The 24,204-nt window shown below is 34.8% G+C and overlaps 1 protein-coding gene across 2 annotated transcripts in view; it reads right to left on the bottom strand.

The window, feature by feature from the left end:
• Positions 1-24,204, bottom strand: part of LOC117572006 (cyclin-dependent kinase 14) — a 140,654-nt gene that overhangs the window by 114,498 nt on the left and 1,952 nt on the right. The window lies entirely within an intron of this gene.

The raw sequence follows: 24,204 nt of genomic DNA, 5'->3' as shown, positions 1-24,204 counted from the left end.
GCAGGATTTTGAAGTTTGGTCACACTCCATTGTATTTTTCTCGACTTAAATTTCAGCAATTACATATTTGTGCTTAACATATTTATAAATTGGTCCAGCTTTCCATTATCCTCTTTCACTCTTTTGTTATTTCACTTAGCTATTCATTTAGCTGAGTGCTTCAGTAGATTTTTTTGCTAGTGCTAAAATAAACTGCTTTGCATATTTCTGCATAGTTGGAACAACTTTAATTTGCCTTGAAACAACAAACTGTGCCAGTGGTTTCAATCAACCCAATCAACCTTTGACATTAACCTGGTCATTTCTCTTGTTCTTGTTCATAACACAACCCAAAACCCTTTTCTCCAACCACAATTCTCCATCCATTGTTCCATCGTCCCATTTGCCATTTGGCTACTCATAATTAGTTTCATTTTTGCAGCTGTCACAGCATTTGCCTTTTGGGCTACATTTACAATATTTTACATGTCCAAACCTCGTTGTCCTCGGTGTCCTGTCTCTCTGTCTGCTGTGTCTCTGTCCACAATTTTAATTGAATAAAGTGCACTTTGCGCCCCATCCCCATCTGTTTTTGTGTGACACAACTTGTCACACTTTCAATGTGAAATGTGAGCCGAGTAGTTTGAGAGACTGCTCGTAAAAGTGCGCCAATAACCCACTGCACTTTATAACCCCGAAAAGTGAACCTCACTTTGCCACGTTAGATCTCATCTCATGGAGGCCTACTTTACTTAAGACACATAAAAAAAGAAGAGGCGACTATAGAGTGATGTTGCCTTGAAGCTGCGGGTAGCTTTCCTTTCTCTCTCTCAGTGCTTTGCCCCATTCATTTTTGTTAATTTATAGCTAAGACAGCGAGTGGCAAGCGATGGGAGGAGGTGGAGGAGGAGGAGGTTGAAGTTGGGGGCTGCTGGGGGCTGACGACCATTGCACGTCGCAAGTGGCAATGCTTAAAACTTTGTGCTACGTGACTCGACAAGTGTGTGGGGCGAAAGGGGGGCGTGCAACATTTAGCCCAATACGTGGCTCAATACTCGCGCACGCACACACACGCACACCCACACAGACAGACACACACTTGCTCTGCTTACAGATTGCTAGAGCATGTCTGCTTGTTACAGTGGCATATTCTATCTCTCCTGTCTGCTGGCTGCCTAATTTCCTTCTCTCAGTAGCATCTTCAACTCAACACACACACACACCACCCTCTCACACACACACACATCTACATAAAAATCAGGTCATGTTCGCTGCTCAAAGTAATGGAATTTGTAATGCGTTTTCCGTTCCTAACCTGAACTCTCAACCAACTCTCGTCCCCAAAAACTTCTTGCCGCGGAATGTCGTTTTGTGTGCTCGTCTCTCTGTCTTGGTTACATTCTCCTTCCCCCACCCTTCCACCCCTACCCCTTTCCTTGCTGCCCCCTTCTACATTTTCGCCAGCCAGCCAGCACAATTAACTTCCTCGTGGGCTGCCCTCCACCATCAAGTAAGTTCTTCACTCTCTGTTCTGGCTGTCAATGGCTCCCAGTCAAGTGGCAGCGCATCGAAGACGAAGAGTTGTTACTCCCACTTCTCCCCCTCCCCCAATCCTACCCCCCTTTCCCTTTCTATTCGTTTGCTCGTTTCGCTTGCTTGCCATTATTAACAATCTTTGTTGGGCGCTTTTGTGAGCACGCCATGTGTTTCAGGCATGCTCCTCTTCCTCTCAGCTCAGCTCAGCTTCTTCTTGGTGCAAATGTATTCAATTAGTTAACTGAGAAAAATTATATCATTAGCTGCAAAAAAGCAGGCGGAGAGGCAAAGGAAAACTCCACAGAACGGAGCAGCTCCTTCCTCAGCTCTTTGGGCGCCCTGTGGGCAGCTGCTTCTTTATGCTGCCAACGCGACATTGCGCGATTCTCCATTCCAAGTTTATTAAAATTAATAATTGCCTTTGTCGTTCACGTTCTCCTTGTCGTTGGGTGGGCAGGTTGTATGTAGATATGTATGTAGGATGCGCCTTGCCTCGAGGGATACTTTGATACTTTTGTTGGACAGGTGGTGGGCAGTTTGTAATGATGTGCGGTGTGGATTAACCAGGAGTGGAGAGGAGTGACTGAGAGAGAGAGAAAGCCCTTGGGTTGGGGCCCAGAAGATAAACTACTCTTTATGCAATGAAAGTGCTTTCAACTTCCTGTTTAACCTTTTGTTTGCCCTTTCGACAAAACTAATTTCATCTCTAATTTGGAAATTACAATAATTTATGCAAATTTATTCTATCAGCACCAAAATTATGTTCTGTTTAGTTTTTCAAGCGCACATTTACAAGAGGGTTAAATGGATACTCATGAGCTGCTTTATTTTAATGCGAAACATGAAGGACAAGCAAAGGACGCGATTATAAAAAATAAATGGACAGTGGGGAATAAATATTATAGTCATGAAAGTTGCAGCTCTGAGTTGGTAGCAAATAAATATTCTATTACAAAATGTATACTTAATAAATATAAAGTGAAAAAAATCATTTTTTTATATTTAATAATTTAAAAAATATAAGTATCAAATGAAAAAGGTCCAAAATTGAGGTGTTTTATAAGAAAATATTAGAGAGTATTAGAGAACTCTGAATTAACTGAAATATTAAAAAATTAGATAAATTCTAAATAAGTTGAGCAATTTATTAAATAATAAAAGAAATGGGAAAAATTATGGTTGTAGAATTAAGAAACTTTTGGAGAACACCCAAGATAAACATTTCAATTTTACAATATCATATCAAAAACAAAAGAAAATGAAGAACATCAAATAATTGGTTGAAAATTCTTTAAAAATTTGATAATTCAATTATATGTAAAATAATGTATTATGTCTATAATGCGACTTTCAGAATTTTTCAATCCTAAAAAAAAGGTAATCCTTGAAAAAGTTAAAAAGAAAAAGTTCTTGAAAGATGATTTTCATCTTCATTCATTGTTTTGAGATTAAAAAAACTTGTTGTAAGAAATATCAAGTTCAATAATTTTGTTGTTGATTTTTAGAATTAAATGTTCAGTCTGAGCAAAGGAAACATTCTTCATCATATCTTTAATATAACAATCGAGCCTCTAAGCATAAGAAAAAATAATGAAAATACATCAATGACATGTCAAAAATCTTATGATTCATGACTCAAGCGATACATATTCAAAACTTGAGTGTGCGTTGTTAATTTCTCGCAACTGATCACCAAATTGGATGCTATCAAATTTAAGCATCTTAAATGATTCGAATTGGCGATTAGCGAGTACAATGTTTAGCACTCAGCTGGCCATGAATGAATGAAATTCGCTATTGCCTATCCTGAATATTTAATGGTCTATCAATTGATTTTCATTCAAAATGCGCCGAAAAACTTTTGCTGACCATTGAATTTTTATTGCAAAACGCAACGCAACACAATTTAATTCAATTGCGCGCGACTATTAAAAGCTGCTCGCTGCTGCTGTCGCTTTAATCCGATTAAATTCAATTGAGCAAACATTTGTGAGCTGCCTGCCATAAGCACACAAGTAAATATAGATGTATATACAAAATTGTGTATATATATATATATATATATATATGGTCATATCAGATGTTGTTCCAAAAGTTTTGCAAGTGTGCCTCAGCTAAATGGCGAAACTTGCACGAACGAACAAACGAACCACAAAAAAAAAAAAACACTTTGACTTCAGATTGGCAACAAGGCGGCAACAATACTGTTAGCCAGCCACGCCCCACAGAGCGCCGCCGCACATCGATATTTGGCTGCACTACCCACTTCACTACCCCCCACCGGAGTACTACAAAGTGGGCTTGCCACTTCCCCATTCCATGTGGCGTGCGCGCACACTATTTTCGAGAGTGCATGCCACAAATTGCAGCTATCAAACTTTAGGTTGGGAGCATTTTGCAAAATGTTTAAAAATACAAAGTGCAAAATGCCAACAAACAAACCAAACAAAGTAACAACAACCACCACAACAACAACCACAATAACAACAACAACAACAGGCGACACATCGAAAAAGAACATGGCACATTCCAATGGTAAGCAAAATTTTCTATTTTCACACACTCGTTGGCCCAAATCCAAGAAATATAGCCAGCGGATACATCTAACTATCTATATGAATATCATCCTCTATGTATATTTTTTGTTTGTATTTTTTTCTGCTCAAGTGTGCTAAAGTTTTCTTCGAGCAAAGTGCGGGAAATCCGCGCAGAACAAAATAATAGTAAGAATAATAATAATAATAATATTATCATGCGGTCTGTTTGCGTGGCAGACAGCGCGAGACACATCACCAAGAATGTTCTGTGTGCCACAGTCTGTGGACACACGCGGCGTATGAGTAACGCGCTTGCAATGCGAACAACCCCAAAAAAAGAAAAAAAAAAAAACAAAATCGAAAGCAAAAGGAAAACACACACACATCATTTTTTTCATATTCATTATGCGCAATTATAAACAATAATAATATCTACTCTAGTTTTCTGTTTTCTGCGTAATTACAATTTATAGAGCAGTAGCACAAGTTCAACAAAACAACAGAAAACAAAAAAAAACAGCAACAGCTCAAGTTCAAGCAAAAGTAACATGTTTTAATGCCTTAAATCGCCATTAAGTCACCCAGTTCCAAGTTCAGCTGAAGTCGTTAAAACTGTAAGGTCTTCAAGCCGTCAAGTACTTTATGACATGATTGTCATTGCTTAATAAACAATTGCATAAAACATCAAGTGTAAGCGACGAGTTGTCTGTGCTCGACGACTCTCTGTCCATAAAAAAAACCAACATCGATATAAAAAGCATGTAGTTATTACTCCAGCCATAAGAGAGGTCAGTTACCACATTGGACAACACTTTACGACAAGTATATTTCTCAGGCTTCTTTTCTATGAAATGCCATTAAATAAAATATTGAAGTAGAGAGTGACTGACAACTTTGTACTTATATTAAACTAACAGCAAATAATTGTTTAGCTTATTTTCGAAGATTTACTTTTATAGAAGTTATTCAACAAATTTATATGCTTTTGTTGACAATCTGGTATATTTTATAGGTTATATATCAAAATACCAAATAAAGCTTTTGCTATATTTCAGTATTTGTTGGTATATAAGTTGACAATCTAAAATATTTTGTGTGTATTTATATATCGATATACCAAATATTCAGTATATTTTATAATGTATTTTTGGCATATACATTTTGTAAGTAGTTTTATATCAATACCAAATAAAGCTTTCGGTATATTTTAGTATTTTTTGTATATAAGTTGATAATCCGTTACATTTTATAACCACACTTATATCAATATACCATAGCTATCGGTATATTTTGGTATTTTTGTATGTATACTAACTTTAACATTGATGCAACCAATTATAGTGTAAATTAGTTCAACTTCGTTTAATGCCATTTATTTATGTACTTCACATTTTTACTTAAATTATTTACAAATGTGTTTCTCTAACATTGTGAGTAACTCAAACCAAATAAAGCTCACTTTATATGCTAGATAAATTTAATAAAAATAAATGCAGAGACACTTAAATATTGGGGCAACAAATTTTACTCGAATTAAGTTTTAATTTGTTAAATTATGTTTAGTTTTTTACCTCACATTTATTTAATTAAGACGCATAAAGACAAGTTCATGCTCTGCAACACCACAATGCCACATTTTCCAGCTGTTAACTGAGCAAAGTTACAGCTTAGACAGAGAAGTTTTTAGTAGCGAGAACCACATTGTTAAGCTCGTCAGCAGAGATCCAGACAAGGTACTTACACATAAGGATTTGTCTGCGAGTCATGTATGCCGTCAAATATGGTAGTCGAGGCAACTGCTAATTGATACAACTGGCCAGCAGCGAGGGAGAAGTCAAAGGATAACAAGGCGTCGAGCGCACTTGATAGAGATTTGCACGAAAACTATTTAATAAATATATACAGAAGACAGCCAGAGAGGAAAGGACAGTAGGAAGCGAAACCCTTTGACTTTTGAGCTGGCGACACGCTGGCTCCAAAATGCAGCGATTTGTAGCATGCGACATGTCGCATGTGGACACCGTGGGGCGTCGTCTACCGTTTGCGTTTGTTGTTGTTGTTGTTGACACTGATGGACACAGGGAAAACTTTTGTCCCCAAAAAGACAAAAGAGAAACGAAAATTGAGAGAAATGGAAGCAGTAAAGTTGTTGTTTGGAGTTGGTTTCGAGTCTGTGCTGTTTGCATAAAATATGTAATTCAATTTATACATTTTTCTTTGGCGTCTGTGTGTGTGTGGCAGGCGACAATTAGAATTTCTGATAAGCCACGCATTAAAGCTGCTGGCCGTCAATCGCCGAAAAACAACTGTCGCAGTTGTTTCTCACTCCTTCGCAAAGCCATGGCTGAAACTTTCCGAGGTGGAATTAGTGCAAACAGACGCATAAATAACAGACAGCATAACACCTAAGACTTTGATGCCCAGCAAAATTACGGAGGGTGTGTGTGTGTGTGCCATAGATTACGACATGTGTGTGAGTGTGGTGTCTACTAATGTCTATGAAGTGGCTTTAAATGCAAATATTTTACATTGATATGCTAAACAGATGCGTCTGTGTGTGACTTTCGTCTCGTCTCGACTGTCTCGAGTTTTTGTTGATGTTTCTACAATGTTGCACATTGCATTTTAAGTAAACAGATCAGATAATGAATGCATTGAATTTATTCGATATGCCATCAAATCAGTGAATACCACAAAAATGAGTAATTGAATTGGAAATTTAAAGACATAAAAGCAAACATTATGCATGCAATTGGAGTAAGTGTTTAGAATATTAAATAAATAAATCAGTTCGTTGGTTAATAATGATATTTGAATAAAGCATATTCTCAGAAGAGTAGTTGTTAGCACTTCATTCATCATTATGGAAATATAATACAAATTTGCATATATTTCATAATCACAAATAAATAATAATTCATTCATAATTTATAAAATCTCATTACTTGAAATGATTAATAATAAAATATACATACATGCAAATATTCAATTAGCGAAGTGATAGAACATGAAATTCACATAAAATAAATTTTATGACAAATAATAAAACATTCATACAAATATTTTATTGTGTGTATTATCAGAATAAAACATATTTAATATAAAAAGGAGTAAACCAAAATCGAGCGACTTCAATCAACTCATTTCACATCTTTAAGCACAATAAATTTGCAAGTTAAATGCAAATTTTCTCAGCAATTTTCAGGTTTAACAATTTATGTGTAAGCTTCAACATCTTGTTGTTCGTTTCTTAGTCTAGTCTAAGCAGCGTTTAAATATTTAACAACATTTATCTCATAATAAGCTCAGTCATGTGAACAGTTCAATGACCAACGACTATAGAATTTTGTTGTATAATTTCGTTTAGAAATTTTGCCTCATCAAATTTGACATGTGGATGTGAACGCTCTTAGATATGCATAAATTCACGCCTGTCTCTTATCGCACAGCTTCTGCCTTTCACCAAAAAAAAAGTCGTATTAAAATGCATAAATTATTTTTATAGAAAAATTCGTAAAACCAAGTCAAAAGTATCTGCATAATTTTTGCATGCAAAAACAGACAAAACAAATCCAATCAAAGGAAGAAGAGAAAAATACAACAACAATGTGAGTTGCTTGACAACTCAATTTAAATAACAGCAAAGAAAAATAATTAAATCAAATAGAACTAAAATAGAAAAGCCAAAAGTGGGAGACAACACAACGAAGTTTGGGAGTAAGGAAAGGAGTAAGGAGAAAACATAAAATAAAGTGAACTCAAATGAAATTTGTTGCATATATTTCGCTCAGCGCAAACTAATTCAATTAACACAATAAAAACGCCACACAAAAGCCAACAGAGCAGCAGCCGCATCGTCATCATCATCAGCAGCAGGAGAGCCTTTGATTGCCAAGTTGACTTCAGCAGCAGCAGCAGGAACTGAGCGAAGCTAAGGCAAACTGAGACTGTCCTTTGTTAAGGTGCGCAGCTAAAGGCAAAGACCGGGTCCTTGCCCTCTCACTCACTTGCTTTCTGTCTTTCTCTTCTCTTCTTTGTGTGTGTGTATGTGTGTGTGTGGCGCCAGCTTGAAAGAAGCAGCAAAGCGAAACAAAGCATGGGGCCAGGCCCCAAAAAGGAATCTAATGTAGACCAAGCTTCAACTTTTAGCTTTAGCTGCACTCCAAATCCCCTTCACTCGCACTTCTTTATGGCACTGGCACTGACACTGGACGACTACTCGGCAAATTTGTACACAGCACACGCGTCGCAGAGCGCGTGAAGCTATTCGCATGCTCCAACACATGTGGGCAGCAAAGGCAGCAGGCAGCTTTGGCAGCAGGCAGCTCACAATGCCAGGAAACTCTGGCAGCCGACAGGACGAAGAGGAGGATGACGCTCAAGGCTCAAGTGCACTAAATGCAAGCGGCAACATCCGTTTCATAAACGTAAAACCGGCAACTACACTTGCAGAAATTTATGGCAACACTAAACTAGAGTTGTAAAATGTTAGAGGTAATTAGAATTGATTTGCTAGAAAAATGTGTCAAACATTGAAATGAAATACGAACGATAAAATTAGCTAAAATTATATTCAAGTTATTAATAAAAAATTAACTATATTTTGTAGAGAAAATATTAAAACATGCTTTATATCAAAAATCAGCATCCAAAACGTTTTGCTGCATTTCAGAAATTAAATAAAATATTTATAAATATTATGTTGTATTAAGGTACTTATTAAGGACATATTTTGAAGACATTCTTGACATCAAAAATTATATTACATAGATCTTCAAAAGTCCTTATTAATTTTTCAGAAATTGAATTAAACATAAATTATTTTCTATGTGTGTTTGTTAACATATTTTAATCACTTTCTTAATACTAATAATTCGTATCTATAAATAAAATCATTACATTTCTCGGTTCTACTTTTTATTGTATGTTAGAAGATATTTTTAAAAAGCTGCTTTTCGGATTCATATTTTCATTATCTATAGTGCAATGCTAATTCTTTCAGAAATTAAATTAAGTATTCATAAATATTTAGCTATATTTTATGAGCAAATAAGTAAGATTACTTGTTAATTTGGCAGAAATAAAATTTAATATTAATAATTATCAAACCATATTTTTGAGAGCTTATACTTAACACATTTTTAATACAAAACATCTATACCTATAACTAAAATTTTAATTTTTATGGGAGTATATTTATCAAATTATAAATATAAAACATCTATATCTTTAAAAGAAATTTTTAGATGCTTTTTAATATACATACGAATTTTCCCATTATTCTCATCATCACTAATTATTAAACTGTCTTGTTAAAACAAATATGCAACTCCTTCGCGTATTGTTAAAATATTTCCAATACTTACGCTTAAAACGAACTGCGTTTTTTTTGTCCATTTTTACTTTAGTTTTTTTAGTCATTTATTGCCCTAACATCATTATGTAGGCACTGTTTTTCCCATCGCATTCCGCTTATTTAAAATTCACTTTTTCATTAATGCACTTCACATTTTCGCAGTGTTGTCAACTCCCCAACTTCTTTTCAGTTCAAAAACAAACCTGTGCAGTCTCTGAACTCGGGTTCGCACTGTGACAATTTCTATGGCAGGAACCGTAGTAGTTTCTCTCCTCTCCCCTCCTCACACTTAGCCCACCGCTACCATTTGACGTTATTTTTTGTATGTGTGTTGAAGCCATTTCACGCTTTTACGCCGCAATTGTTGTGGGCAACTGCATTGAAAAGCGTTGCACATAAACTTGCGGCAACTATGACTTTAAAACTAACCCACAATTGTGTTTGTGTGTGTACAGTTTGACAGTCATTGGGTAGCGTTTTATTTAGGCCGGCGTCAAAGCATTGTGTGGAGTACAGGTCACTGAAATGCCTTTTTGGCTGCCTGCCAAAGTTCCATGAACTTTATGAACTCCAATCAGTGCATGTCAAACTGTGCTGTCGCATTACTCATACGCCCTGGGTAAAGATTGCTGCTGTGAAAAACTCATTAACAAATTGCCTAAACTGCGTGTGCGAGTTGTGTGTGTATAAAGGAACATGACAGTCGACAATTTATGTGGCAATTGGCAGTGTCAGGCCGCCGCTGCTCCCCAAAGACAGCTCCACCTGACCATGACGTAAATGAACTTGGACATCAAGTGGGAAAAGCAAACATAAACCGAAAGGCAACACACACACATACAAACACGGAGAGAGAGAGATATACACTCCTTATACATGCTCCACATTTTCACTCCACGCCGCATGTCACAAAGTCGCAACGTCACGTCGTCGTCGTAGTCGACGGGAATGGCTTCACCCTGACAGGTAATGTTTGGTCGACGAGAAGGAGTTGGAGGCAACTGAGAAGCCATTAATAACTGGGTTATGTAATCGAAAGAGTGGCAAGATGAATGGCGGGATGGAATGGTGGAAATGAAGGCAAATGCAATGCAAGATAAAAGCTACACTTAAGTGAATGGAACGCCAGACAATTGATAAGCAAATGCCAAAAACTTCAGAAACATGTCGAGTCTGCATCGAACATGAATATGTTTAACCATAAAAGAAGATTTACTTAGTCAAGTTTGACAGCAACTCGTTGAACTACTTTTCCACAAGTTGAAGCTAATGTTTGTTAATCAATTTGATATGTGTTCGATAACAATTCATTAACAAATTAAAGTAGATATCAAATAATATTACAATTAATATATATTTAGATAACAAATCATTAACAAATTGAAGTACATATCAAATATAAATAGAATTTATTTATTAATGTCACATCTTAAATAACAAAAAATTAATAAATTGAAGTATATATCAAATATATATTCATTGAAAGATTTTATTTGCTTCATTTAATATTTTTGCTAACAAATCATTAACAAATTGAACAAGAAATATAATAAAATAGTTATTGCTCTATATCTTATTTCAGATAACAAATCATTAACAAATTGAAGTATATATTAAATATATATTACATGAAAATATTTATGGTATGTTTTTAATAACAAATCATTAACAAATTAAAGTATACAACAAATAGTTATTTATTAAAAAATTTGATTCGCCTAATTTCATATTCTTCAGCAAATCATTAGCCCATTGAACTGTATCTGTATCTATTTGCTAATTTTATACATATATCAGATAACAAATCATTATATTTGTTAATAAATTGTATTTGCTTAATTTCATATTTTAGATAACAAATCATAAACAAATTCAAATCAATATATATTATATCGTATTACAAAAATTAATTGCTGAATTTCATATCAATTCAGATCACAAATCATCAACAAATTAATGTATATATAAAATAATTATTCCTTTAAAAAGTTTATTTCATATTTTCAATAACAAATCGTTAACAAATTGAGGTAGACATCAAATAAATATTACCTTCCTTTTATTTCCCAAAGCTGATGTCTATCATCTGTTCAATTATTTGTTGCCAAATCGTTTTATTTCGTTCAAGTTTGTTTCCGCGTTTTAGCCAATCTTTTGTCGCTGGACAATTGACACACGTTTGGCTTTTTGTCTTCTGTGTTTTTTCTTTGTGTTGTGTGTGCCATGATTTCAATTTAATTGCCATGGCATGGCAAGTGTCAACAATTATCAAGTATACGCCACCTGCGCGGCCTACAGACGTGCGTCAATTGCCGGGGAAATTAATTGAGCGCACTCATGAGACTGCCAATTAGCGGCACATAGCAAATTTATGGCCCAGTCACAGTCACAGGCCAAAGCCAAAGCGAAAACTAGCAACACAAATCGAATCGAATCGCAACGCATCGAATGCGAGTATAAAATAAAATAGCTCATATTAAGCTACTGTGTGAAAACGGCAAACGCGTGTCGAGCCCATAAAAAACACGCTAATAAAAATCTAAAAAAAAAGTCGAAGAAAAAGAAAGAAAAGCTAAAATCTTATAAAGTATTTTCAGTGACTGGCAACATGAAAATAAACACACACACAAAATGCTGTCCAAAGAAAAATGTCAAAAATTAGCAACGAAAATAAATGAGCTAAATGTGGGAGCGGAAGAGATACGACAGCCATTTGAAGGGGGAAGCTAAAGAAATTGGCGAAAACATTTTCTATAAAGTTGCCAGCTACAAAAAGAAGGCACACAAAAAAATCACAAACTTTTCTGACACAAAAGTGACAAAGTTTTTTTTTTTTTTGTTCAACTCTTTTTTTGGACGTTGTCTTCATTTTTTTTATTCGGTGTGTAATTTTCGCTATCTTTGCGTTGACAAATGCCAGCTGAAGCAATCGGGCAAACAAAAATAACGACAATAATACGAAATGGTCATCATAATGTTTTAACGTAAAAACCGCATCCGCAACGAAAACAAAATAAAGTAGCTTCAACTCTTTCAAAACGAAAAATAAAAAATAAAACAACCTCGCAAAATTGACGCTAATTTTGACAACAATTTGTAATTTTTTCCCCTCTTCTCTCACTTCTAGCACTTGAGTTGCCCGAAGAAGATGCTGATGGCTAATTAAAAGCCTCAAACTGCCAGCAAGTTAAAACTTTATCTACTGCTCGCTTCTCGCTCTCTGGCAAGCTGATAAGTCCCGCACGGCAATTAAACATTTTTGGTCTCCCCACAAAAGTTGCTTGGATTTTCTCTCGTTTCGCTGTTTGTTTGGAAAACAAAAGATTCTTATTTTGGGGGGTATTTTAAAAATAGCTCTAGAAGATACCAATAATATCAAAAGTATCTGAAAGATGTGTAGTGCATCTTGTGCGACGACAGCGGCAAGTGCTTTTCTGCTTTTGTTGTTCATTCGTTCCGCCTCTTGCGTTTCGCCTGACAAACAAATGGAAATGCTCAAGCAGCCGCTGAAAGCAAAAGTTCTTGTTGCCCACGCACACACACACACACACACACACACAGAGATAAAGAGCCAATGAATGAGGCAGAGAGATAGCACCACGGGGGAAAATAGTGTACATCAGACTGAGAGAGAGACGCAAACAAATTACAGCCTCCAAGTGACAGCTGAAGACCAAACACATAAGAACAATGACAACGACGAGCACAATAACACTTTTGCCTAACCAAAATGAAGAGAAAAAAAACACAACAAAGCGCAATAAAAATAAATAAATATTGCCATATTAAAGCGACTAATGAATACCCCTCACATTTTGGATATATACATATAGTGAGCAAATGGCTTTCTCTAATTGTAATTGGCTTCAGCCAAAAAGTCATTACAGAATATATTATATACACATAGTATATGCACTCGTCTTTTGAAGTTCTGCTTGTCAGAACTGGTTTCCAAGAGACTCTATAAACAATTAGTAGAATGAGCAGAAAACAGTCAAAAATAGTTATGATAGATAGGTCTGATTGGGAGATCACGAATTTTGAATATTCTCATATGTTTACAAGTTAATACCAAATACAGTAATTAGACCAAATCAGTATTTAATTTAGTATATTCTTTAAAATATATTTTTACAACGCATTTCCATGAAGGGAACTTTAGTATAAAATGTATACTGCTTAAGTAGTATTTATTATTAATGCAATATTTAATCTTTGTATCTTTTTCAACTCGTATTTCCATGAAATGAATTTTAGTATAAAGTTAATACCAGTTTATACCAAATGCAGTATTTTGACGTAAATAGTATTTAATTTTAAATATTTTTTAATGTGCATATCTTCTTCAACTCGTATTTATTATAAATTTAATACCAAATGCAGTATTTTTTGTAAACTAGTATTTAATTTAGTATTTTTAATGTATCTACTCTTATTTTAAAGATCTTTAGTATGAATGATCTTTAGTATAAAAACATACTAAGTGCGAGATCTACTGATGACTGAATATTTCTTTAGAATTACACAATTTAAACAATTATTTATTTGTTAAGAATCAATTTTCATATGGGCGTGATATTTATAAAAGTGATATTAATAATACAAAGGAAAAATACAAATACATATGAACATAAACTCGTCATTAATCTTAATACATTTCGAATAAACAGCTTTAATCATTTGCTGATTAATCTAAAATTGATTTATTTTTAACCGTCTCAAGTCCAAAATTAACTTTTAATAATGTGCGCTGCAACAGTAAATCATAAAGGAAAAAACACGATAATAAATTACTTTAAGTGATGATAAAAATCGATGTGATTCCCGGAAATTTAATGAATATGACGAATTTCCACAATTGGTTGGCAGCTTTTCGAGCAAAGCCTATTCAAATAGCGTTCGTGGAAAACCTTGTGATACTTAAAGCATTCGCAATATCATTGTTAACTGTTGTGCACAGCCCCTACCCCAAGCAACTTGGGCACCTGAACAGACACGCCCCTAAATTATAGGGTGCAACTACACACGACTAACAAAGGCAGCGCGAGGGAGGCGAGGGTAAATGGAAAGAGGCTTAGAATTTTGGTTATACAAAGGATGGTTTTGCATAGGAATGCTTAAAATAAGCCAAGCTTGTAGGGGAATAGAGGGGGAAAAGTGGAGAGAGATGTTGCATGAGGCAACAATAACAAACACAACAGCATTGTTAAAGGTTATGTGGCTTGTGGGCGTCAACGGATGGAGGGAGAGGCGTGGCAGAGAAGAGAGCAATCAAGCGTAGTTTTTTTTCGGAATTTTTCAACTACACAACGCATGCAAAAAACTACGAATGGCACAAACAGCTGCCCCTAACACACAACAACAACAGCAACAACAACAACAGCAACGATAGCAACAAAAAAAGGTAAAAAATCATAAAATGCTTGAATGAAGGAGGCGTGGCAAAACGGGGGGCGCTCCAATTGTAGCAGACAGCAACAAGAAGAGGAACAAAACGCAATACTCATAAAAATTTTTACGCACATTGAGCAAACGGAAAAAGGAAAGGAAAGGAAAGGAAAGGAAACGCAGGCGAGGCGCGCGTGTGTGCCAAAGGCGACCAAAAGGATACCCCATGTCCTTCCCCCCCCCCCCCCCCCCCCCACGTTGCTCAATCGACCACCTGCTAGGGCCCAAGGACAACAGCAACGTCGTCGTCGTCGACAGGACACAGCTGCTGCGGCCCAATGTGGGCGCAAATTGAAAAAAAGGAAAAGGGAACGCGGGCAAAAGAAACCAAGACAAATTTAAGTATTACAATTTTTGCACTCGCTTTTTTTTCTGCAACTGGCAGTAAAATTAAATGAAAATTGTTTGCCAACCATATGCAAACAAAAAGCAGCACACAAACGTACGCATATAAATAAAAATACATACACGCATTTTGGATATATATGTGGAATAGGATGTGAGGCAGCAATTTGAACTGAGGGCGCACAAAACCATTTGCAATTCGCACTCGGAGTCGCATTCGCATTTACATTTGCATTTAATTAATGTACATTAAATATTTACAAATTGCATTAAATTACCACACTGTGGGGAAGAGAGAGAGAGAGGGGGGGAGGAGAAACGACTCCCACACAGTGGCAAATGCAACCGCGAGACGTGAGATGAGAATGAAGATGACGTTGAACGAACGGCAATTGTTTGCTCCACATATTTGAGTGGATGAACCATCAACGGCAAAGCTATCTCCCTCTCTCTTTCTCCCACACACTCTCGATCTATCTCTGTCTAATGCTGTTGCCATTTCACATTGCATTTTGCGGTGAATTCGGTGCTAGGCGTGCAAATTTGTTCCGATTTGGTGCGTGTTCCCGCTGCGGTTGCCACTTGTAGACCAAATGGACTGTTCACATCCACACCACGAGGCGACACAGTGGAGTCTAGACAATAAACGTGTTAGCACAACTAACCGACATACATATATGAAATAATTGGAGATGGAGAAGCTCGAGAAATTAAGAATCAAAATTACAAAATTATTTTTAAACCTACTTGAAAACGGCAGTATAAAATTATTTAATATTTTATAATAATTGCAAATATTTTAAAATTCCAATTTAAGCATTTAATAGTTTCAATTCCTTTAATAGTAAAATGGAAATAAAATATTATACATTCAAAAGAAAATTAGTAAGAAAACTACTGTCGAGTGTGATCGATTTTGAGCTACCCGTCTCCCATTTTAAATTAAAGTAACACAGAGCAGTATTGTTCTTAAAACATACTACAAAAATAATATATTTAATATATTAATACATTTAGAATATACCATAGAGTAAAAAATATACCATATTGCTACCCAAATGTTATTGAGAGATTGTAACACATATCAATTTATTTATAATTTATATTTTGCTTCAAATTTATTTTAAAACTCGACACATTTAACTTCTAGCCATACTTTTTATTCAAACAACTTTTTGCCTTATCTTAGAAATTTGGTATATAAAAACCAAAAAAAAACAAGGCAGTAAGCTGAACCTGTGTCATTTATTAAAATCTAATTGCAATTTTGATTTAAATTTCATTTGTTCCTTTAAATGAATCTAAAAATGTATATAAACTCAAGAAAGTGAGTTAAGAAGTAGTTAAAAAGTTTACAAAAACTATATTTTGTTTCCACTATCAAACTTTATTAAATTTTTTATTTTTGGGGTTCAAAATAATTTAAGAATTTTGTATGATTTATTGAACTGCAATACTACAACATTTATTCGAATGCAATTATTATTTGCTATATACCTCAAATAAATTTCTTCTTTTTTTTTAAATTTCTTACAATATTCTACAAGCATATAAAAGCCACTTGGTTATAAATCAAATGCAATTTGTCTGCAACTCTTCAATAAAATCAACTACAGACTCGTAACGAATGCCAATCAAAAGATTCATAAAACTGCCGCATATCAAATGTCTGCAGACAACAAGAGAACGAAAGAGAGAGAAGGTATAAATAAATATTTGAAATTCAGAGCAGATACTCAAATGCCCAATCCACTGTGACTCTTGGATTACAGTTTGCTGTTGAAACTGTTGGAATGCATCTCAAATGCAAGTTTAATTAGTTTGAGCTGCTCGATGAAAATGACGTTGAATTTGGCAATTGGAAACTGTGTTGTGGTTGTCAATGACAGGCGACTGATTAAAGCAAGCTGAGACGGAAATTACACTCAACCAAAGCAGTGACAACAACGGAGGGAGAGGAGGAGGAAGAGAGTCACTTCACATTCTCGAAACTGTCGATGCGTAACAATCGTTAATATAATTGCAGTGCAATGGGCAGCTCTTCCAGCCCATTTGGCAGACGTGAGACGCCTCCACAACGCAGCGTCAAATATGCAAAATGCAAAACTGAATATAGACACAGGCGTGTATCTGTATGTGTGTGTGTTTGTGTATCTCATAGATGCAACAGCCACTCAACGCAAAACGTTACCCAGAAAAAAGATAGAAACTCAAACAAAGCCGACGCAAAAAGTGTTTTTTTTTTGGTGCTGACCATTTGAGGTGCGAGGGAATTTTTGATGACAGTAAAACGAGCGAAGCGTCAATTAAAAAAACAGAAAATAAACAACTAGAAAACCGTCCATTCAGATCCACAGGCGATGAATCTCAAATCGCCGAGATACGTCACAGAACATTCAATGTTATTCACGTGGAAATTGCACACTAATGAGCGCAGCTGAACACCAAAGTGGAAAGAGGAAAAGCGCTGCAATCGAGTGGAAGTGGTAGAAGGAATTAGAGATGCCCTCAAGAAGAAGAAGCAGAAGAAGCCGCAAACTGAACGAGTTTTGATGCAACGACAACGCACCATTTGATTTATGCCAAGAGGAAAAAGCAGGTGGGCATCAATCCCAAACCCCAACCCAAACCCCAATCCCAATTCCATCTCTCCATCCTCCAAGACTGGACGACATTGGTCCGCCTTCGCCTCCGCCTCTTCCTGTTGCAAAGTTGTTGAGATGCAAAAATGCCGATACGTCTATGCGCCGCCTTTTGCTTGAGAGCCAAATGCATATTTATATATATATTTTGTGTGTGTAATCAACTTCCAGGCATTTCTTTTGAGCAATAAAAAATTGTAATGAAGCGCACAACATAAAACAGAACGCCAGAGTGGACATTAAAAGCGAAACCGGATTGAAGTAGGCGGGCCAAAAGGGATATATACATACTTTGTCCTCTCTTCTCTGGACAGCAGCAAAAGGAAAAGGGAGTGTGAATGGGAATGGGAATGGGGACATGGCAAACGTCAAAGCAGTTTATGCGCGTAATTAGCGGCAATTACCAAAAAGGGGGGAAACACAACGAAAACGACAACAGAAGAGGACAGAAAGAATCAGAGGTCGAAAGGGTCAAGAAAACAACGATTCAATGCTTTAAATTAACTACAGGGCAAGCCAAAAGCACATTATTAAAGTTATTTACACACAATATGAAAGTGTAACAGAAAGCAGAGGTCATTTAATTATATTAATATTTTAAGACATAACCAAATAATCTCTTCTTATCTTTCTAATTTTACACAACTTTCAGCTGTGTTCATTAAAATAGCAGTAAGATAGAAGCAAAACTACAGAACGGTTTTTTCGCATATTCCTTTTTTTTAGTTGATCGATTTCAATTGTTTTTCTGAAATGAAACATAGAGATAAGAAACAAGCAAAAACCACCTTAGATTTGGTTTGTTTTTCTGTTCTATTCATATTTTTGCCCTAGAGCACAATGTCTTAGCTGCTCTTTGAAATAGCAGTTTTTTCATTGATGAAAAAAATTCAAAAAATTTATGAATTTCATTAAAATTTATTTTTATTTGTTGTTTGTTAGTGTTGTTATTAACAAATTGAATTAAAATTCAAAACTTATTATTGATTTCCTCGAATTTACTTAGTTTTGAATAAACATTGAGTATATCTAACAACATTTTTAACAATATTTCATTGAAATATCATCAGACTTTTAATTTTTGTAAACTGCATTCAAATACATTATATATAAATAAGTATTAATATCCTCAAATTTGTTTTTAATTGATTTCCCCATTTTACATAGTTTCCATTTAACATTGAGCATAGCTCGTAGTAAGCCTTAAATTCCAGCTTAAAGCGTAACCATACCTTCAATTGTATTAAGGGTATTCCAACAGCGCTAAGTAGAAATTAACATGACGTTTTTTGCTGCCTCTCGCATTGTTATTTCGTTTCACACGCCTCAAATGGCGTTTGCAGAATGCAAATTACGCTAAGCAAATTAGCGCGGAAGCGCCAAACTGCAAGACAAGACAACGAACCAGGTACAACTGAGGGGAGTGAGGGGTGCGGGGTGCAGTGTGAAATGTAAGACAAATTAGTCCACACAGTCTGCAGTCGGCAGTCCACAGTGGGTGAAAAGTTAGCAGGCAATCTACATGAATGCGTGAAGCGGGTAGATCGACTCTAAAGCTGAGAAGATAGTGTTGGAAACATGACGGAAGAGTTGGGGTAAATTAAGGAATGAAGTTTACGGAGTCTAAATGCAAATACAGCAACTTAAAAAACTGAAAGAATACGATAGCGAAAATGTTTTAAAATGTAAAATACATTTGGAAACATTTTAAGATATACACAATAGTCAAATGTAATAAAGAATTGCATAGAAAAGTTAATTCAGTTCCACTACGAAATGAATACAAGATTTTAGAGATCCTACGATTATGATAATGTTTTGAGAATATTTTAAGAAGTATAAAATAAATATTACTACAGCGCCAACATTTTTTAAATTTATTATGTATAAAACAATGTGGAAAATATTAAAATAAAGGAATTAAAGATAACTAAAAATACAATTCAATATTCCCATAAACTTTTAAAATTTGAAGTAACGTCTAAAAGAGCGACTGAGTTTAGATAGATAGAGTTTATATATAGGACATATATTTCACCCAAAAGTCCAAGCATCTTTAAAGCTTCTCAAATTTCAATTGAACTTTTCTTCTAAAGTTGCATTTGGGAAATATATTTTAGAAATCTACTTTAAAAATATGTAATTTTGAATATGTTGTACTTTAAATAAAGATAAATGCAACTTATCTTTAAGATATCTTTTTAAAATATAAAAATTATTATAATAGAGAACTGAATCCTACAACAAATTCTGGAATACTTTAAGACAACTTTGAAATTTCTTGAAAAATAGCAATCGAAGCACTTTCAATCACATTCGGCAATATTTGATCCTGTCCAATGTCGGCTGAAAATTTACAATTCAATTAAGTGTCAGGCAAAGTGGCAGCTGTTTCTACTTTTTTTTGTGTTTGTTTGTGGAGTACGTTAAGCGACAGAATTTGTAATAAAGCAATTTGAAAGTGCAACAGTCTCACGCCAAATTGCAGTAGCAGAAGAACAACAAATAAAAAAAAGTGCTGTTGTTGCATCAGCAGACCGACGACCAGCACTTGCCACAAATCAAAAGTGCTGAGCCCTGACTGAGCACACACTCAGCCTCAGCCTCAGCATCAACCAAAAGAGCCCAACGAGAGAAGCACCTGCCGAGCATCGAGCTGTGAGCTGTGAGCATTGAGCATGGATGGAGTTTGGACATAGCATATAGGACACATGACAAACTGCCGCCACTTGCGAGGCAAATGGCATGGCAAATGAAAAATGATGCCCAGCCGGTGGAAATGCATTTGCCGAATGAGCTCAGCACGTGAAGTGGAAACACAAAATGCACCCGATCCCAGTGGAAACAACTCAACTAAACTCAAACTCAAACTTCATTTAACTCTCTTCCTCCCCTCAAAAAGTCAATATGTTTTTTACATAGTCTGCCTACCTTTTTTTCTCCCTTTTGTTATTATATTTGTTATTATTATTACTATGTAATATAAACGTAATATTCTCAACAATTTTTTATTCGCACCACTAATTGCAAAATTTTTTTCTAGGTGGAAAAAAGCGATTGTTTTACCCGTTGTTTTTTTGTAATCACATAATCAACAAACAGAGAAATTCAGTTGGGAATTGCATGAAAATGGCTCACATTTGCATACCCTGTAGTTTAAAAAGTGAAGAAAGGTTTAATACATTTCTTAATATTATGAAAGCAGAAGAATATCGTTATCAACTTGACAAGAACGATAAGAAAATCGCTGTTGATTTTTACAATAAAAAATATTGAAGTTTAAGTACTTTAACCCTATCTTGACCTCTGTCAATATTTAATTTACGACTCTTTGTATACTTTACAGGATATCTCTGTGTACATCACTCTATCCACTCTTATCTATTTTATGTTCATTAAATATTGTGTGTAGCTATCTGCGATAAAAAGAATTTTTTTGCTGCCATTTGCTAAAATGAAATTATAAAGTGTTTCTTATTATTATTATTTCTACTGTTCGTGTTGTTGTTGTTTTTGTTGTTGTTCTCTGATGTTGACTTTTTGCTGTTGTGCACTAATTGAAAAAGGCAACAAGAATAAATAATTCATTCTGTACGTGTATTACGCGTATTTACCCTGGGTAAAGTTGCATTTGCTGATAAGCACGAAATCACAAAACTGATAACAACAAGATACAATAATATAGTGTAAATACATATGAATGGGGGAAGGGGGGGCACATGTTCCTTCCCCCGGCTAATGGCTGATAAAACGCACTCAACTTGAACCCGACAATTAGTCGTGATAAATGTGAGAATATATCTGAATGTAAAAAAAAAGGGGGGATAAAAAACCACTCAAAGTGAAGAAGATATTCCCACAGACAGTTGAATGAAATTCAATTCAAAAATAAGAAATAATTGAAAACAAATATGAAACAGCTGCGTATAATTTCATTTCGATTTGCTTCAATTAACTTTAATTCTTTATTAAACAAAGCAATAACATATGCATAAATCTTACATTAGCATACATTTTTAATGCCATTTAAAATTTATAAATCAATTAAGTGCACAAATAAGAAAGGTACATATCAAATTAATTCCTCTTTTTATATGTGTAGTTTCTATTGTGCTAGTAAATTATTAATTATTTTGATAGTACTTCAATTATGAGTCTTATATAACTTTCAAAGAGTTGTACAAATAATCAATTATCAATCGTGGAAATGCCAACCGCAAACATAAATTAATTTCGCACATTCACTAAATTGCGAATTGTGATTCAACTTTCGACTTATCGAGAGTTCTTATCATGAAATTGCAAAAAGCAAAAAACAAAAATATCGCCACGACAAAAGTGACTTGAAAGTTTGCTAATGAAGTGGTATTGAAAAGTAAAAAATAACTGAATAACTGAAAAAATTAGCCACGCTAATTTAGGCAATTAACATTGACCGTTCGCTTTGATTTAATTGAATATTGTTCAGTCTCAAGTTTATTAAACTTTTCCACACAAAATTCGCATCATTTCATTATTTTGCTTTGCCAAAGCTCTGACCATCAAATGAGATTTGCTTTTCTGCTCTTTCTGGGTTTCTTGGTTTCTTTCTGCCACACACACAGTAACAGCAGCAGCAATGAAAAAAAAGCAGGTTTTCCAATTGGCCTTTGGCATAAGCCAACGCAAAAGCCAAAGCCGGCCCAGAAACAGCTTGAATGGCCCGGCAAACCGCACAAAAGTCGCTCTGACGGCCGAACATGAAAAAATAATAGTATGAAGCAAGTAATAATTACCCGAAAGGGTCGACTTAGAGATACCCTATATTTTGTAGAATATTATTCTAAAAAAATTCTCTTGGGCGAGTTATGTAATGCAATTTATTCAATGACTCCCAAAATTGATTCTCTCAAATTCTTAATTACAACAGTTAGTCTTAATTCTAATTTTTTAAAAAAATTAAATTCCTGGTCACACTTTTTACTTTAAGCACATACCATAAAAAATGTAACCTAAAAGATCTTGTGAGAAAGGTTTATAAATTGCCAAAACTTTTGTTAAAATAACACAATAGCTTTAATTTTTTATAATTAAAAAAAAATAAATAAACGAAACTTAATAATTCACACTTTTTTTAGGTCAAGTGCATACCATACACTAATCAAACTTAAAAGATCTTGCCTGAAAGGTCTATAAGTTTAAAAAAAAACTTTAGTTAAAATAAGACACTAGATTTAGTTTTTTATGTTTAATAAAAATAAATAATCGAAATTAAATAAAATGAATACAACACATTTAAATTATTTGTATATTATTCTACAATATCTGGAATTTGCGGATTTTAAAATATTGTAACTTGTTGGTTTCTACAATCTTATTAGATATTGATTCTTTTTAGAAAAATCTTTACGCTTCAAAAACAAAACTTAAATGTATGAAGTTAAATATATCACAAAAAATCTTTATATTGCTTATCTTAGTCCAATTCTCTATTTTCCAACCAAGTTCTACATACTAATTCATGAAATTCATCACACCCCACTTACTTAATTATTTCAGGGTATAATGCAAACAAGCGCAATACATACTATACGTTTGTCTTTCTTTTCGTACTTTTTTGTGTTGCTGCTTTTTTTATATTCTGCGTGTAAAATCAATAAATTCGAGCGGGTTCAGAGGTGACGACAACGTCGAAATGCCTCTGACCTTCATCAGCGTCGTTGAGCACTTTAGCGACCTTCTGCAGCTCCCGCTTTTAGCCCCCGCTTTGCCCTCTCCTCTCGCCATCAAGCTCTTTCAGTGCCTTCTGGACAAGTTTGCAGACTGCGGTCAATTAAACGTATGTATGAGTGAGTGTGTGTGTGTGTGTATTTCTTAACGTATTTTGCACGCCAAAAATGCTTAATTATTGTTGTTGTTCCTGTTGTTGTTTCTTCTTTTTTGCTACTTTTGGCGTGGCTTTTATGCTGCCGGATTTTTGGGGTTTGATTTGTGCGATTTCTGTTTAACTTTAACGCACACATGTGATGTATGTATGTATGTATTTGTGTTTCCCCGGCCGGCATTGTTAATCATTAATTCCATAGCCAATTTCTTACTTCTCTCTGGCGAATTCTTTCGACTTCCAAACACAATGTTTCAGTTAACATTTTTACGAGCCGACCATCAGAGTTACGTAAGCTGCCTGATTTTCGCACTGTTCATTTGAAACGCATTAAATTCGCTAATAATTGGAATTAGCAAAACATCAAAGTTAATATTGCGCTAATTGTAGTGTTTGTATTAGAGGCTAAGCATTAAACTAAAAAGTATAAAAACAACTTTATCAAGCATCATCATCATTTCATTAATGTATTTATTTATATTATTAACCAAGACATAA

Source organism: Drosophila albomicans, chromosome 3 (genome assembly GCF_009650485.2).
Source record: "Drosophila albomicans strain 15112-1751.03 chromosome 3, ASM965048v2, whole genome shotgun sequence".
In the NCBI taxonomy this organism is placed as follows: domain Eukaryota; kingdom Metazoa; phylum Arthropoda; class Insecta; order Diptera; family Drosophilidae; genus Drosophila; species Drosophila albomicans.
The sequence above is the reverse complement of the archived record's forward strand: the minus strand, read 5'-3'. Positions and strand labels throughout refer to the sequence as shown.